The following is a 16,835-nucleotide window of genomic DNA, read 5'->3' as shown; positions in this document are numbered from 1 at the left end:
TATCCTAAATATTATAATAAGATTATTAATTCTGAGACTAATTGCTCCAAGCATTCTTAGCATATTTTTATTTTTAAAAAGATACTTAGGCACCCAAGATAACAGGTGATTAGAGATGGTGGAAGACATTACTGACCACCACATTCCTGAGTATTACCACCACTGGGAAGACAGATAAAGGCTAACGGTCTTCGATTTCTACCTATAATAATTCTGGGAGGTTCGTTTTGTCTGACCTTTTGCTTTGAAGAAGTTTATTTTGATTGGTTTTGGCCAAGCCAAGCTATGCTGATCCTCTGGTGATAGACATTTTTAATTACTTGAACAGACAGAACGGACATTTTCACTTATTTTAGATGGTAGAGATCAGACCTCTTAAATACTCTACTAAATTGTGTAATATTAAAAATATAATTAGCATGTGATTCGCATATCATTTAAAAGACTGTACTTGGGCTCTGAAAGGGAATAACATTAGGTTCAGGCTTTCAAAACAGCATTTTGTTCTGAGCAAACTCCATCTATGTTGTTATTCAGTTGCTAAGTCATGTCCAACTCTTTTGCGACCCCATAGACTACAGCCAACCAGGTTCCTCTGTCCATAGGATTTCCCAGGCAAGAATACTGGAGTGAGTTACCACTTCCTTCTCTGGGGGATCTTCCCAACCCAGGGACTGAACCCACATCTCCTGCTTGGCAGGCAGAGTCTTCACCACTGAGCCACCATGGGAGCCCACACTCCATCTTGGGGAAGCCATCACTCACCTGACCTTCACCCACAGCGCATGATGTGAGCCTAGTGTGTGTATCACTATGTTGTATTGACACTAGAAACCTCTGGAGAATCAAATTCAGTGACTTAGTAAGCTTCTAAGATTTGGATCTAAAGAAATGAGATAGCAGTGGCTTTCCCAAATCAACTATTTGCATTTCAGGAGAGCTAGGAACTCTAAAGCTGGAGTTGTCAAGTTCTAAAGTATATTTTTTAATATATAGGATATATTTAAAAATATCCTATAGTATTTTTTTTTAATGTAATGGAGGTAGCACGGGCAGCCGGGGGTCAGGGCAAGGAAATGTGAGAAATTTCTATACCAGAAGAATCTAAGATGGAAAATTGTCTAAAGTTAGAGGGGTTTCTGGAACAGAACAATAAAGATACCTATAGGTTACCTAAGGTGATAATTAAAAGTCAGAACTTTGAAAACATTCTACCGTTTAGTGTACCAGTTAACAAAAAGCAACTGTTCCCTATTTCTAAAACAATTAAGCCCAGATTAACCCAGATATCTTATATAACTGATACCTTTGTCCAATAGCTTTCTTCTTCACTTTGAGAGTGCTGTTTCAATGTGGAAAAATCCCAAAGCAAACCCAAGAATGCTAACTCTTTAAGGAATATATTTCTGGGTTAAATGTTGTTCGGAAAAACTGAAAGACCAGTCTGATCAGTAAATGGTACATTACATAGAGCTACCCAATCCTAGAAAGCCTGGCACATGGTAGGTATTCAATAAAAAACTTCTCAAAGAATGAATTTGAGGCATATCAAAAAGTTTCTCAAAGCAAAACATCTCACCCACCTTACAATGATGCTGACACTTGGCCTGGATCCTTAAGTCTTGTTTCTTTAAGTGTTCTTGGTTGAATACCAGAGAGGAGAAAGTTGCTTACATTTTATCAGTTAGGGGGTCTGGGTTCCATCCCTGGTCTAGGGACTAGACCCCACATGCAGCAACTCTGAGTTCACAGGATGCAACCAGAGATCTCACATGCCACAACAAAACTGATGATTCCAGGAGCCACAGCTAAGACCCACTGCAGCCAAATAAATAAATAGAAATGTTTTCTAAAAATATTGATTAAAGCATTGCTGTACTTTAGGAATGAAAAACAGGATGGTCAAAGAGGGAAAGAAGTGAGATTATGGAACCAGAAAAAAGAACTGGGGGTGGGGGCAGAAGACTGACTGAAACTGAGTGGAGAAAGTGAGTATGTTCTGCTTATGGAAGCTCAGCTGCAGCCCAGCCAATGCTCATGCTTCATCTTATGAAGAAGGAAGACCCCATCTATGGCGAACCCTGTTATCCGTTTAGGACAGTACTGGGCCAGCACTTTCACACATGTTAGTTAACTTTCAACAACCCAAAAAGAATTATTCAGTTCAGTTCAGTCGCTCAGTCGTGTCCGACTCTTTGCGACCCCATGAATCGCAGCACACCACGCCTCCCTGTCCATCACTAACTCCTGGAGTTCACTCAGACTCAGGTCCAACGAGTCAGTGATGCCATCCAGCCATCTCATCCTCTGTCGTCCCCTTCTCCTCCTGCCCCAAACCCTCCCAGCATCAGAGTCTTTTCCAATGAGTCAACTCTTCGCATGAGGGGGCCAAAGTACTGGAGTTTCAGCTTTAGCATCATTCCTTCCAAAGAACACCCAGGGCCAATCTCCTTCAGAATGGACTGGTTGGATCTCCTTGCAGTCCAGGGGGTTCTCAAGAGTCTTCTCCAACACCACAGTTCAAAAGCATCAATTCTTCGGCGCTCAGCCTTCTTCACAGTCCAATTCTCACATCCATACATGACCACAGGAAAAACCATAGCCTTGACTAGATGAACCTTTGTTGGCAAAGTCATGTCTCTGCTTTTGAATATGCTATCTAGGTTGGTCATAACTTTCCTGCCAAGGAGTAAGCGTCTTTTAATTTCATGGCTGCAATCACCATCTGCAGTGATTTTGGAGCCCAAAAAAATAAAGTCTGACACTGTTTCCCTATCTATTTCCCATGAAGTGATGGGACCAGATGCCATGATCTTAGTTTTCTGAATGTTGAGCTTTAGGCCAAATTTTTCACTCTCCTTTTTCACTTTCATCAACAGGCTTTTTAGTTCCTCTTCACTTTCTGCCATAAGGGTGGTGTCATCTGCATATCTGAGGTTATTGAGATTTCTCCTGGCAATCTTGATTCCAGCTTGTGCGCCTTCCAGCCCAGCGTTTCTCATGATGTACTCTGCATAGAAGTTAAATAAGCAGGGTGACAATATACAGCCTTGATGTACTCCTTTTCCTATTTGGAACCAGTCTGTTGTTCCATGTCCAGTTCTAACTGTTGCTTCCTGACCTGCATATAGGTTTCTCAAGAGGCAGGTCAGGCGGTCTGGTATTCCCATCTCTTGAAGAATTTTCCACAGTTTATTGTGATCCACACAGTCAAAGGCTTTGGCATAGTCAGTAAAGCAGAAATAGATGTTTTTCTGGAACTCTTGCAATTATTAGCATTCCTATTTCACGGTCGAGGAAATTAAATGTCATAGAAAGCCACAGAGCTGAATAAATGATGGAACTGAAATTCAAACCACACCCCCTTTGGTCACACTGCCAAGTTGGCTAACATACTTGGCAATAGAGCCTATTTGGCAACGTGTTAGGAAGCTGGCAATACTGGTGAATACATCTGGCCCTTGATAAAACCCTTCAGTTGTTACATTTTATTGTTGAACTATGGTGACAAGCATCCACACTTTGTGTGACTGATGAGCACTTTTGGAAACTAGCCTGATTCTGCTTTATCCCACCTTGTTACAAACTAAGTTGCTTTTTGGATTCAGTCCAAAGAATCAAGCAACACCTGAGATCTTGGACCTGTGAGTCCTGGGACATCTCTCCATCTACATGATTTTAAACCTTATAATAGAACTCCAGTCTTATAATCATAGAAGACTCTCAAATAGTTAACTTTCAGATGTAAGGAGGGAAATATAGAAGTACCAAGGGGCTGGACTTGGATTCACAGGCTGGAGAACTTCAAAGTTAGTAAAAGATACTTTAAGCAGTATTAAAAATTCTCAAGAGTGTTCAGTCATCCAGGGAAGACTTGTTTGTGGACACTCCATCTATGATAAGAACAAATTACAAAAAGGCAAATAGGATTTCCCCAGCGGTCCAGTGGATGAGAATCCACCTGCCAATGCAGGGGGCACAAGTTTGATCCCTGGTCCAGAAGATTTCACACGCCTTGGCGCAACCAAGCGCACGAGCCACAAATACTGAGACCAAGTACCGCAACTACCAAAGCCCGAGTGACTTGAGCCCGTGCTCCACAACGAGAAGCCCACCGCCATGAGAAGCCGTGCGCCATAAACCAGAGAGCAGCCCCCCACCCCAACTAGGGGAGCCTGCGCATGGCAATGAAAAGCCAGCTCAACCAAAAACTTAAAAAAAAAAAAAAAAAGGCGAATAATTCTTAAGCATTACATTTTTTTCATCTCCCATTCCAGAGTTTTGCAAATGTTTGTCATATACTAGCCATTCATGGATATTTTGGAAATTGTAACTCGCAGAAACCATGCACACTGCTGTGTAGTACCCATGCATAAGAGATTCATCAGATACATGAGCCCTGTAGGTCTCTGAGCAACCCTGCTGGGAACAAAGGCAAACTAATTTAGCCTTGAAACTATTTACAGAGATATCTAGTAACATTGTTGAATTTTTGTTTCAATGAAAATACTGTCGGAAATGCAGCTACTTTTTATATTATTTCTGTTATTGTAACATGTTTATTTTACAAGTTTAGAAAGAACAAGTATTAAAGCAAACAACAAAATGACCCCACACTTCCATCACTATTAACAATTTGGTGACAATCATTCACTCCTTTTGTGAATACTCAAAAACATACTTTTTTTTAAAGGGGATAACAGTAAGTGCTAGTGAGTTCTTTAAAACTTAAAAAGGAGTTCCATCCTATCAGACGGGCTAACATTGAAATATCAACTGTTGGTGAGGATATGGAACAACAAAAAGTCTCATATTGTGAGTAGCGTACAGCTTAGCAAAACTGCTTCGGAAAAGTCGACTACCAAACTGTAGCTACCAAAGCTAAACATTTATATAGAATATGAACGGAAAGTTCTACTCCTGGTTATATACAAATAGAAATGCATATACACACAAGAATGTACGAAGCAACACTACCTGTAGGAGCCCCGAACCAGATACAACCAATGGTGTACCAGGTCTATCACATGTGTGCACAGTGGGAGACTGTCCAGCAATATGATGAGCACTGCCTCACCCACCAGGAATGTGTCACAAATGGACGTTAAGCTAAAGAAGCCAAAGAATCCACACTGTGTGATTCCCTTTCTGTAAAGATTAGCAACAGGCAACACTAAACTGTGATGTCAGAAGTCAGAATGTGGCTGCCTGTAGGAGGATTCTGGGTGCTGGTAATTTCTATTTTTTGAACTAGAAGGTGAGTACATGATTATGTTCATTTTGAAAGTTCATCCCAGTGTGCATACTTTAATTTTATACCTTGCTAAATGAATTTTAAAAGTTTACTTTGGGGAATTCCCTGGCAGCCCAGGGGTTAGGACTTGGCACCTCCATGGCCAAGGGCTTGGTTCAATTCCTGGTTGAGGAACTAAAATCCTGCAAGCTGCACCACAAAAGAATAAATAAGATTTACAAATACTGTATCACCAACACTTGATAGAAACAAGGATGAGAGTATATGGGAAAGACAGGCTCACTGATGCCTCTGGGTTGATCACCGATTTGGAAGATTCGTGTCCTGAGCATGAGTACCCTCACCATTCACTTCATGGTTGCTTTACTATGTGTACCCTCAAAATGATGTAAGGCTGAACAGTTCTTTCAGTAAGCACAAAAGGAAATTTCTGTGATAGAAAAAATGAATTTGCTGCCACATGTGAAGCTCTGGAAAATCAATAATGAAACCTTTTAACTACCATATTCACTTCTTAAACTCCCTCAGTTTTCAAGAAATATAGAATTTCCCTAATAAACAATAATTTTAACTATTATTGGCTTACTATATATTGGCACTATAACTAACATTTTACTTTCATTATCTACTTTAATTCTTACAGGAACAGTATAAGCTAGGAATTTTCCAAATTATAAAGGTAGTAGCTTCTGGCTATAAAAATCCAGTAAAAAGGGTGTCCAGTAAGAAATACAGACACTCCTTAACATGTCTTTCCCCCTTAGATATCGGTAATTAACACATTGGTGTTTGCCCTTCCACATTTTTCATATGTATGTGGAAACACACAAGTGAACGGGAGAGAGGCAGTGATTAAGAGATCACAGTATAAATACAGACATCCCTTTGAGTGACTTTACTTACTTGGTGACCCCTGGAAATCCTTCTATGTCTGTCTGTGCATAGACCTCTTGTTTTTTTTAATAGCTGCAGAGATTATTTAACCATTCACTGTAAGCAGGCACTCAACCAGGAGCACTATGGACTTTTTGGATTGGGTAATTTAAAAAAAATTTTTTTACTGCATCACAAAACATATGGGATCCTAGTTCCCTGAAAGTTGCTCAGTCATGTCTGACTCTTTGCAACCCCATGGACTGTATAGTCCATGGAATTCTCCAGGCCAGAATACTGGAGTGGGTAGCCTTTTCTTTCTCCAAGGGGTCTTCCCAACCCAGGGATCGAACCCAGGTCTCTCGCATTGCAGGCTGATTCTTTACCAGCTGAGCCACCAGGGAAGCCCCTTAGTTCCCTGAAACAGGGCTCAAACCCGCACCCCCTGCATTGGAAGCATGGAGTCTTAACCACTGGACCATCAGGGAAGTCCCTGGGCTGGATGATTCTTTACAGATTCGTCCTGCCCCCCACCTTCTGAGCCAGTCCACACTTTCTGGGGGTGTTTCTCCCAGGGTCACTCTCACTTCCCCAGATGATCCCACGCCCTGGGGCTGCTCTCACCTTTTGAGCCAGACTGCAACCGGTCTGCGGATCATGTACCTCTCTAAATAAGCCCACCTCTTCCCCATCACTTTTGTTTTTCACTGCATTCTTCCTGCGATGAGACACAAGGCGCCCGAGCTGCACTAAGACCCGAGACCAGGTGTGATTTTCATTAAAAAGACAGAGGGTTCCAGTTCCCATTTGAGCCGTGTGGTTTCAGTTCCACCCTAGAGATGGCCTCCTGATGCTGGCTTCACAACGAGCTCCCTCCCAGCACTGCCTCACTTTGGAGGTGACTCCCCATACTCTGGAGTGGGCAGAGGGGCCCGGAGAGGGGATGGCAGAGGCACGGATTTCAACAGTCCTATAACCGAGCGGACCCCATGGGGTCTTCCCAGGACAGACCCCTCCCCTCTGTCCTCTGCTGTAGCTCCTCCTTGAAGAACCTGGATAACAGTATCTGATGCCCATTCCTGAGTTGTTTTACAGATACTAAAACTCCCACCAGGTGGAAGATGTTTAATTACTTGATGACCACAAGCACACAGCCCCCAGGTCTCCCACAGCCCGAGGACTGATGATGTTAACCCCTGTAACCCCCTTCCCTCATCTGGTCTTTAAACCTCCATCCTTTTTCTTTTTATTTTATACTGGAGTATAACCTATTAACCACCTCCCCTGCCCCGCCGCCACCAGTTCAGAAGGTAAAGAATCCACCTGCAGCACAGGAGACCTGAGTCTGATCTCCGAGTTGGGAAGATCCCCCTGGAGGAGGGCATGGCAACCCACTCCGGTATTCTCGCCAGGAGAAGCCCCATTGGCAGAGGAGCCTGGCCGGCTACAGTCCATGGGGTCACAAAGAGTCGGACACGACTGAAGCGACTAAGCACAGCACAGCCTACTGACAATGTTGGAATAATTTCAGGTGCACAGCAAAAGGATTCAGCCATACATACACATGTATCCATTCTTCCCCAAACGTCTCTCCATACAGGCTGCCATCATTTTATTAAGTAACTGAGATACAGTGAGATTAAGTAAAAGAATCAAGGTCATAGAGCTGGTAAGTAAAAACCCTTCCCTGAAACCTGTGGGAGAGTTTGGGCTTTTTAAACACCAACTATCCCAGATTACTTGTATGGCCAGAAAACAAACACTGCACTTTCCTTCACCAATAAATAAAAATATAAAAATAAATTGAAAAAACAAAGACCCGTCCCATGCATTGTGGAATGTTTACCAGCATTCCCAGCCTCCACCCATTGGAAGCCAGTAAAAAACCACCTCTCCCCACCCACCCACTCACCCCCATCATGACAAACAAAAAAAAATATCTCCAGACATATTGTCTGCTGGGAGACAAAACTTCCCTCCCACCACCAGTGAGAGCCACTGGCATAGGTAACCACGTTATTTTCAACGATGTGAAAGGGATTCGCCAAACACTTGGTGTGATTTATTATAAACTACTTTTTACAGGATGGGAAAACCAAGGCTAGGAAGGTTGGTTGCCTGAAGTCCCACTGCTCTAAGTAGTAAAGGGGAGCTAGGAACCCAGTCTATTCCTGTCAGAGTTTGTGATTTTAATCTTCAGCTCTACTGTAAGCTGACTATCCAGAGCTTGTTTTAGAAGCCACGCTAAAGGAGACTGAACAGTATCACTAATTGTTGAGAGTAAAATAAATATAAAAGCAGTTCTCACAAACATCTTTCAGTTTTTTCCAGACAGTACCAGGAGTTAAAATTCTTTCTGCTTTCTAAAAGGTGCCCATAGCAGAACAAGTCATCTGCAATAAACATTTAAACAGGAAACCTCATGAATTTTATAAAGAGAGAGCTGAGGTAGTATCGCCATAGTTAATATATCCAATGATGATGAAGTGCCCTGAAAGCTAAGCAAGTGTATGCCGGCAGCAGATCCAAGGTCAGGGTCCTAGACCTGCCCTCACGGCAGTGAGTGCAGACACATACAAAGTTCCTACCGCCCACAGCAGCAAACCGCTAGTCCCCAGAGCTGGGCCGACGCCTCAGAACCCTGAGCGACTGAAGACAAGGCGGATCAAGCAACAGAGGGAGAGTGAAACGAATTCAGAATCAATCTGTTAATTAACAGCTGTTAATGTTGACTGAGTATTGCACTCAGCTGTTCTTTCCTTCCATTCCACAAATACTTGAGCCCCTCCTAGGTATAAGATGGGGCGCCAGGTGCCACAGATACAGGAGTAAAACCAGAGGCATGAAGCACACCTTGAGCTAAGCATGTGAAAGACATTTGAAATCAGTGGTGAACATAGCAAGGTAGGGGGATGGGAGAGGCTCCCTTAAAAACATGTTGACTCTTCTCAATATGATAAAACCACCTAAATGGGGGAAGAATTTGAGAAAGAATTGATACATGCATAACCGAATCACTTTGCTGCACCCCCGAAACACAACACTGCCAATCAACTATGCGCCAGTACAAAATAAAAAGCTTAAAAACATGCTGAGCTCTGAGAATGGAGTATGAGTGAACACTCAAGATTGGCCACGGCACGAGTGGGCCTGTCTTGATGCTGGCTCATGGGGTAGCTGAGGAAATGAGAGAAGGTAAACAGCGCCTGGATTAGACTAAGCAGGGCACAGCGGTCACGTCACGGATTTTACTCTCTGCTCCGATACAGTCCAAGGTGGGGGGAAATCAATGAAGGTTTTGTGAGCAGTGGAGTCTCATGATTACATTTGGAGTTTCCGAAGTCTTTCTGTTTGAATATTATTAGTTATCTTACTCTTACAGAAAAGGAAATCAGAACCCAAATCTAGTCTCTAAGATTAGGCTAACTTGCCTACTATAACAAATTCTCTCCCCCCTAGAAAAATAAGATAAAGCAGGTTGGGGTTTTTGTTCTCCTCTTTTTAACAAATAATGGCTTCTTCACAGCAGCGACCTTAAAATTTCCCCCTTACTGGGGATTTTCGGACCTCTGGCAAAACAATGAACCAAGTCCTCAAAAGCTTAACAGATGATATGTTGCTATAGATTCTCTGCTTCTGTTTTGTTTACTTTTCATACCTGTAAAATGAAAATATTCCTTCTGATGAATTACCTGATGGAAGAATAATATGATGAATAAATACTGATTGCTATTAGAGTTCTAAGAACAAAAAAATTATCAGTGATTCTAAGTCCAGGCAAGCACCAGGTATGAGACATCATTTTAAAATCTGCCCTCCTAAAGACACCATCCGGAAAGTCACTGCTTTCTTATTTCACTGGTGATGAAGTAGTCTCCACAGCATCTGAGCTGACCCTTTCCAGAAAGTCAAAATTCAAATTCTTAAAAAGCTAAATACAGAGCTCCCATCTGATCCAGCAATCCCACTCCTGGGCATATATCTGTGCTAAGTCACTTCAGTCGTGTCCGACTCTTTGTGACCCCACAGACTAGCCCGGCAACTCCTCTGTCCATGGGATTTTGCAGGCAAGAACACTGGAGTAGGCTGCCAATTCATCCTCCAGGGGATCTTCCCAGGAATTGAACCCACATTTCATGTCTCCTGCACTGGCAGGCGGGTTCTTTACCACTAGCATCTGAGAACCACCTGAGAAGCCTGGGCATATATCAGGACAAAATTATAAATCAAAAAAGACACATGTACCCTCATGTTCATTGTGGCGTTATTTGCGATAGCCAAGACATGGAAGCGACCTAGATGTCAGATTGTCCCCTGACAACCACGGGATGACTGCTTCACCTGATACAGAGGAGTAAAAACCGGAAACGTGTTGCCCATTACCCTGGTTGTACATTTCTCTCAGAAACTTATCACACATTTCTTGCCCTTTAATTAAGCTATCTCTCACCTTCACTTGGTCATGTTACATCTCGTTTGTTCAATGAGCTGCGGGAACTAACCGTGAAATGTTTTTCACAGCTGTTTTTAATTCCCTGGCCTCAATTTTACAGGTTTTGTTGGTTAAATCATTTGTTTCAAAGTGTAATTTCTCGGGGTGCCTGGTTTCTTCATCTGTAAAATGTAAAGAATTTGGATTTGATACTCCTCCTGAGTATTTCCATCATTTCCTTTAGCCCTCCCATTATTCAAATGTAAGAGTAATTAATTTGAGAAATAGGACCAGTGAGTTGCATTTACCCCTTCATGATTTTACAGAACCTTTTTTTCTGTAACTTGATACCAAACGTTGCATACTTTGCCCACACTGTTGGTTTTTGAAAAAATGAATACAACTCGCTTCTTTCAGCAGCACTAAATGAGAGCATCCATTGTTTGCCAGTAGGGCTCAAAAATCAAATATTTTAGTTAAACAGGAGAGAGACGTGTGACTAGCTCCATTTTGTGCTTGGCTTTGGTAATGTCAAAGATGAGTTTTGCCAGCAAATGCTGGAGAGGGCATGTGTGGACAGAAGTCCTAAACTGTTGGTGGGACTGTAAATCGGTACAATCACTATCGAGAACAGTACAGAGATTTGTTAAAAAACTAAATAGAGAGCCACCGTATGGCCCCACTCCTGGGCATGTATCTGGACAAAACTATAATCTGAAAAGGTGCATGCACCTCAGTGTTCACTGCAGCACTATTTATAAGAGCCAAGACAAGGAAGCAACCTAAATGCCCATCCACAGAGAAATGGACACAGAAGATGTGATACACACACATCTGTCATGGATCACAGCCTTGTCGTGCTGAAGGGGCTTGCATAACTCAATGAAGCTATGAACCATGCCATGCAGGGCTACCCAAGATGGAAGGGTCATAGTGGAGAATTCTGACAAGACATGGTCCACTGGAGGAAGGAATGGCAAACCACTCCAGTATTCTTGCCGCAAGAACCCCAGGAACGATAAGGCAAAGAGATGATGCTGGGAGATGAGCCCCCCCAGGTCGGAAGGTGTCCAATGGGCAGAGGGCACTTGCTAACAGCTCCAGAGAGAATGAAGCAGCTGGGCCTAAGCAGAAATGACCCCCAGTTGTGGGTGTGTCTGGTGTTGAAAGTAAAGTCTAATTTGGTAAAGATCAGCATTGCATAGGAAACTGGAATGTTAGGTCCATGAATCAAGGTAAATTGGACATGGTCACGCAGAAGACCATGAAGACCTAGAAGACCTCCTAAAACTAACACTGTTCATCATTGGGGATTGCAAGTAGGAAGTCAAGAGATACCTGGAGTAGCAGCCAAGTTTGGCTTTGGAAAACAAAATGAAGCAGGGCAAAGGCTAACTGAATTCTGCCAAGAGAATGCACTGGTCATAGTAAATACCCTTTTCCAACAACACAAGAGACGACTTTACACATGGACATCACCAAATGGCCAATACTGAAATCATATTGATTACATTCTTTGCAGCCAGAGATAGAAGCTCTATACAGTCAGCAAAAAAAAAAAAAAAAAAAGACCTGGAGCTGACTGTGGCTCAGATCATCAGCTTCTCAGAGCAAAATTCAGGCTTAAACTAAAGAAAGTGGGGGAAACCACTAGGCCAGCCAGGTACGACTTCAATCAAATCCCCTGTGAAGTGGAGGTAACAAGTAGATTCAAGGGACTAGAACTTGTAAACAGTGTGCCTGAAGAACTATAGACAGAGGTCCGTAATACTGTACAGGAGGCAGCAAACAAAACCATCCAAAAGGAGAAAAAAAAGCAAGAAGGCAAAGTAGGTTATCTGAAGACGCCTTACAAATAGCTGAAGAAAGAAGAGAAGCAAAAAGCAAGGGATAGAGGGAAAGGTATATCCAAATAAATGCAGATTTCCCAAGAAGGGCCTGGAGAGACGAGAAGGCCTTCTAAAACGAACAGTGTATAAGACTAGAAGAAAACAACCGAAGGGGAAAGACTAGAGATCTCTTCAGGAAAACTGGAGATATCAAGGGAACATTTTGCCCAAAGATGGGAACAATAAAGGACATAAACAGGAGAGACCTAGTAGCTGCTGAAGAGATCAAGGAGAGCTGGAAAGAACTGCACAAAAAAGATCCAAATGAACCAGATGACAATGGTGTGCTCAGCCACCCAGAGCCAGCCATTCTGGAGAGTGAAGACAAGTGGGCCTTAGGAAGCACTGCTGTTAATAAAGCTAGTGGATGCTATGGAATTCCAGTAGAACTATTCAAATCCCTAAAGGATGGTGCCATCGAGGTGTTGCATTGACTGCGTCAGCAAATCTGGAGGAGCCAGCAGTGGCCACAGGACTGGAAAGGGTCAATCCCCATCCTAATTCCCAAGAAGGATAGTACTAAAGAATGTGCTAACCATTGGACAATTGTACTCACCTCTCATGCTAGTAAGGTCATGTTTAAAATCTTGCATGCTAGGCTTCAGCATTATGTAAACCAAGAACTTCAGATGTATAAGCTGGGTTTAGAAAAGGAAGAGGAACTAGAGATCAAATTGCCAGCATTCACTGGGTCATAAAGAAAGCTAGGGAATTCCAGAAAAACATCTACCTCTGTTTCATTGACTATCTCAAAGCCTCTGATTTTGTGGATCATAATAAACTATGGAAAGCTCTTAAAGAGATGGGAATACCAGACCATCTTACCTGCCTCCTCAGAAACTTGCATGTGGGTCAAGAAGCAACTGTTAAGAACCCTGTATGGAACAACTGATTGGTTCAAGACTGAGAAAGAAGTACGACAGGGCTGTCTGCTGTCACCCTGTTTATTTCATCTATACGCTGAGCACATCATGAGAAATGCTGGGCTGGGTGAGTTACAACCAGGAGAAACATCGACAACCTCAGATAAGCAGATGATACCACTCTAAAAGCGAAAAGGAACTTTGCTTCTTGATGAAGGTGAAGGAGGAGTGTGAAAGAGCCAGCTTAAAACTAAATATTAAAAAAAAAACTAAGATCATGCTATCCGACCCCGTTACTTCATGGCAAAGAGAGGGGGAAGGTGGAAGTAGTGACAGATTTCCTCTTGTGTCTAAAGTCACTCAGATGGTGACTGCAGCCATGAGATCAGAAGACGTTTGCATCTTGGCAGGAAAGCTATGGCAGACCTAGACAGTGCACTGAAAAGCAGACAAAGGCCCACCAAACCGTGCCGACAGAGGTCGGGATGGTCAGGGTTATGGTCTTCCCAGTGGTCATGTATGCGTGTGAGAGCTGGACCATAAAGAAGGCAGAGAGCCAAAGAATTGATGCCTTCAAACTCTGGTGTTGGAGAAGACTCCTGAGAGTCCCTTGGACTGCAAGGAGATCCAACCAGTCAACCTTAAGGGAAATCAACCCTGAATATTCACTGGAAGGACTGATGCTAGAGCTGAAACTCCAGTATTTTGGTCATCTGATGCGAACAACTGACTCATTGAAAAAGTCCCTGATTCTGGGAAAGACTGAAGGCAGAAGGAGAAGAGGGCATCAGAGGATGAGATGGCTGGATGGCATCATCAATGCAATGGACATGAACTTGGGCAAACTTCAGGAGATGGTGAGGGACAGAGAGCCCTGGCGTGCTGCAGTTCATGGTGTTACAAAGAGTCGGACACGACTGGGCGACTGAACAACAAGCAGGAGATGGCAAGAGTGAACACTGACATCTTAGGAATCAGTGAACTAAAACGGATGGGAACAGAAAAATTTAATTCAGATGACCATTGTATCTACTACTGTGGGCAAGAATCCCTTAGAAGAAATGGAGTAGCCATCATGGTCAAGAGAGTTTGAGATGCAGTGCTTAGATGCAGTCTCAAAAACAGAATGATTGCTGTTCATTTCCAAGGCAAATCACTCAGCATCACAACGGTCCAAGTCTATGCCCCAACTACTAATGCTGAATAAGCTGAAGTTGAACATTTCTATGAAGACCTACAAGACCTTCTAGAACTAACACCAAAAAAAAAAAAAAAGATTCTTTTTCATCATAGGGGATTGGAATGCAAAAGTAGGAAGTCAAGAGATACCCAAAATGACAGACAAGTTTGGCCTTGGCGTACAAAATGAAGCAGGTCAAAGGCTAACAGCATTCTGCCAAGAGAATGCACTGATCATAGCAAACACCCTTTTCCAACAGCACAAGAGACTGACTTTATACATTGCTATCACCAAATGGTCAATACTAAAATCACACTGATCATATTCTTTGCAGCCAAAGATGGAGAAGCTCTATACAGTCAGCAAAAATAAGACCTGGAGCTGACTGTGGCTCAGATCATGAGCTCTTTATTGCAAAATTTAGGCTTAAATTGAAGAAAGTAGGGAAAACCACTAGTCTATTCAGGTATGACCTAAATCAAATTCCTCATGATTATACAGTAGAGCTGACAAATAAATTCAGGGATTAGATCTGGTAGACAGAGTGCCTTAAGAACTATGGACGGAGGTTCATAACATTGTACAGGAAGCAGTGACCAAAACCAGCCCAAAGGAAAAGAAATTCAAGAAGGCAAAGTGGTTGTCTGAGGAGTCTTTACGCAGCTGAGGAAAGAAGAGAAGCAAAAAGCAAGGGAGAAAGGGAAAGACATACCTAACTGAATGCAGATTTCCAGAAAATAGAAAGGAGAGATAAGAAGGCCTTCTTAAATGAGTAGTGCAAGGAAGTAGAGGAAAAAAATAGAATGGGAAAGACTAGAAATGTTGTCATGAAAACTGGAGATATCAAGGGAACATTTCATGCAAGGATGGGCACAGTAAAGAACAGAAATGTAAGGACCTAAGAGAAACAGAAGAGATTAAGAAGAAGCGGCAAGATTACACAGAACTATTCAAAAAGGCTTCAGGTCTCCGAAGTCTAACCTCCGACTTCCCTGGTGGCTCAGACGGTAAAGCGTCTGCCTGCAATGCTGGAGACCCGGGTTTGATTCCTGGATTGGGAAGATCCCCTGGAGAAGGAAATGGCAATCCACTCCAGTACTCTTGCCCAGAAAATCCCATGAACAGAGGAGCCTGGTAGGCCACAGTACATAGGGTCGCAAAGAGTCAGACACGACTGAGCGACTTCACTCACTTATACGAAAAAGGTCTTAATGAGTCAGATAACCACAATGGTGATCACTCACCAAGAGCCTAACATCTTGGAGTCTGAAGTCAAGTGGGCCTTAGGAAGCATTACTACAAATAAAGGTAGTGGAGGTGATGAATTCCAGCTAAGCTATTAAAAATCCTAAAAGATGACACTATTAAGTGCCACACTCAACATGTCAGCAAATTTGGAAAACTCAGCAGTGACCACAGGACTGGCAAAGGCCAGTTTTCATTCCAGTCCCAAAGAATGTACAAACTGTCATGTAATCGTGCTCATTTCACATGCTAGCAAGGTAAGGCTCAAAATCCTTCAAGCTAGGCTTTAGATACAGGTTCTCAGTGAACTGAGAACTTCTAGATGTACAAGCTGGATTTAGAAAAGGCAGAGGAACCAGAGATCAAACTGCCAACATTTGTTGGCTCATAGGAAAAACAAGGGAATTCCAGGAAAACATTTACTTCTGCTTTACTGACTACCCTAAAGCCTTTGACTATGTGGATCACAACAAACTATGGAAAATTCTTAAAGAGATGGGAATACCAGACCACTTAACCTGTCTGAGAAACATGTATACAGGTCAGGAAGCAACAGTTAGAACCAGACATGGAGCAACTGACAGTTTAAGGAGTACATCAAGGCTGTATATTGTCACCCTGCTTATTTAACTTGTATGCAAGAGTACATCATGAGAAACACTGGGCTGATGACCCACCAGCTGGAATCAAGATTGGCAGGAGAAATATCAACAACCTCAGATATGAAGATGATACCACTCTAATGACAGAAAGTGAAGAGGAACTAAAGAGCCTCTTAACGAAGGTAAAAGAGGAGAGTGAAAAGGCTGGCTTAAAATTCAACATTCAAAAAACTAAGGTCATGGCATCTGGTCCTATCACTTCATGGCAAATAAGGAAAAAAGTGGAAACAGTGACAGGTTTTGTTTTCTTGGGCTCCAAAATCACCTTGAATGTTGACGGCAGTCATGAAATTGGAAGACGCTTGCTCCTTGGAAGGAAAGCTATGACAAACCTAGACAGCACATTAAAAAGCAAAAACATCACTTTGCTGACAAAGGTCTGTATAGTCAAAGCTATGGTTTTTCCAGTAGTCATGCATGGATGTGAGAGTTGGATC

General features: G+C 42.7%; 1 protein-coding gene across 2 annotated transcripts in view; it reads right to left on the bottom strand.

Moving 5' to 3' along the window:
- The window catches only part of TOP2B (DNA topoisomerase II beta), a 94,626-nt gene that overhangs the window by 67,900 nt on the left and 9,891 nt on the right, over positions 1-16,835 (bottom strand). The window lies entirely within an intron of this gene.

Source organism: Bos grunniens, chromosome 27 (assembly GCF_055505025.1).
Source record: "Bos grunniens cultivar Pamir isolate PY7600 chromosome 27, Bosgru_T2T1.0, whole genome shotgun sequence".
In the NCBI taxonomy this organism is placed as follows: Eukaryota; Metazoa; Chordata; class Mammalia; order Artiodactyla; family Bovidae; genus Bos; species Bos grunniens.
This window is presented reverse-complemented; position numbering and strand designations above follow the sequence as displayed.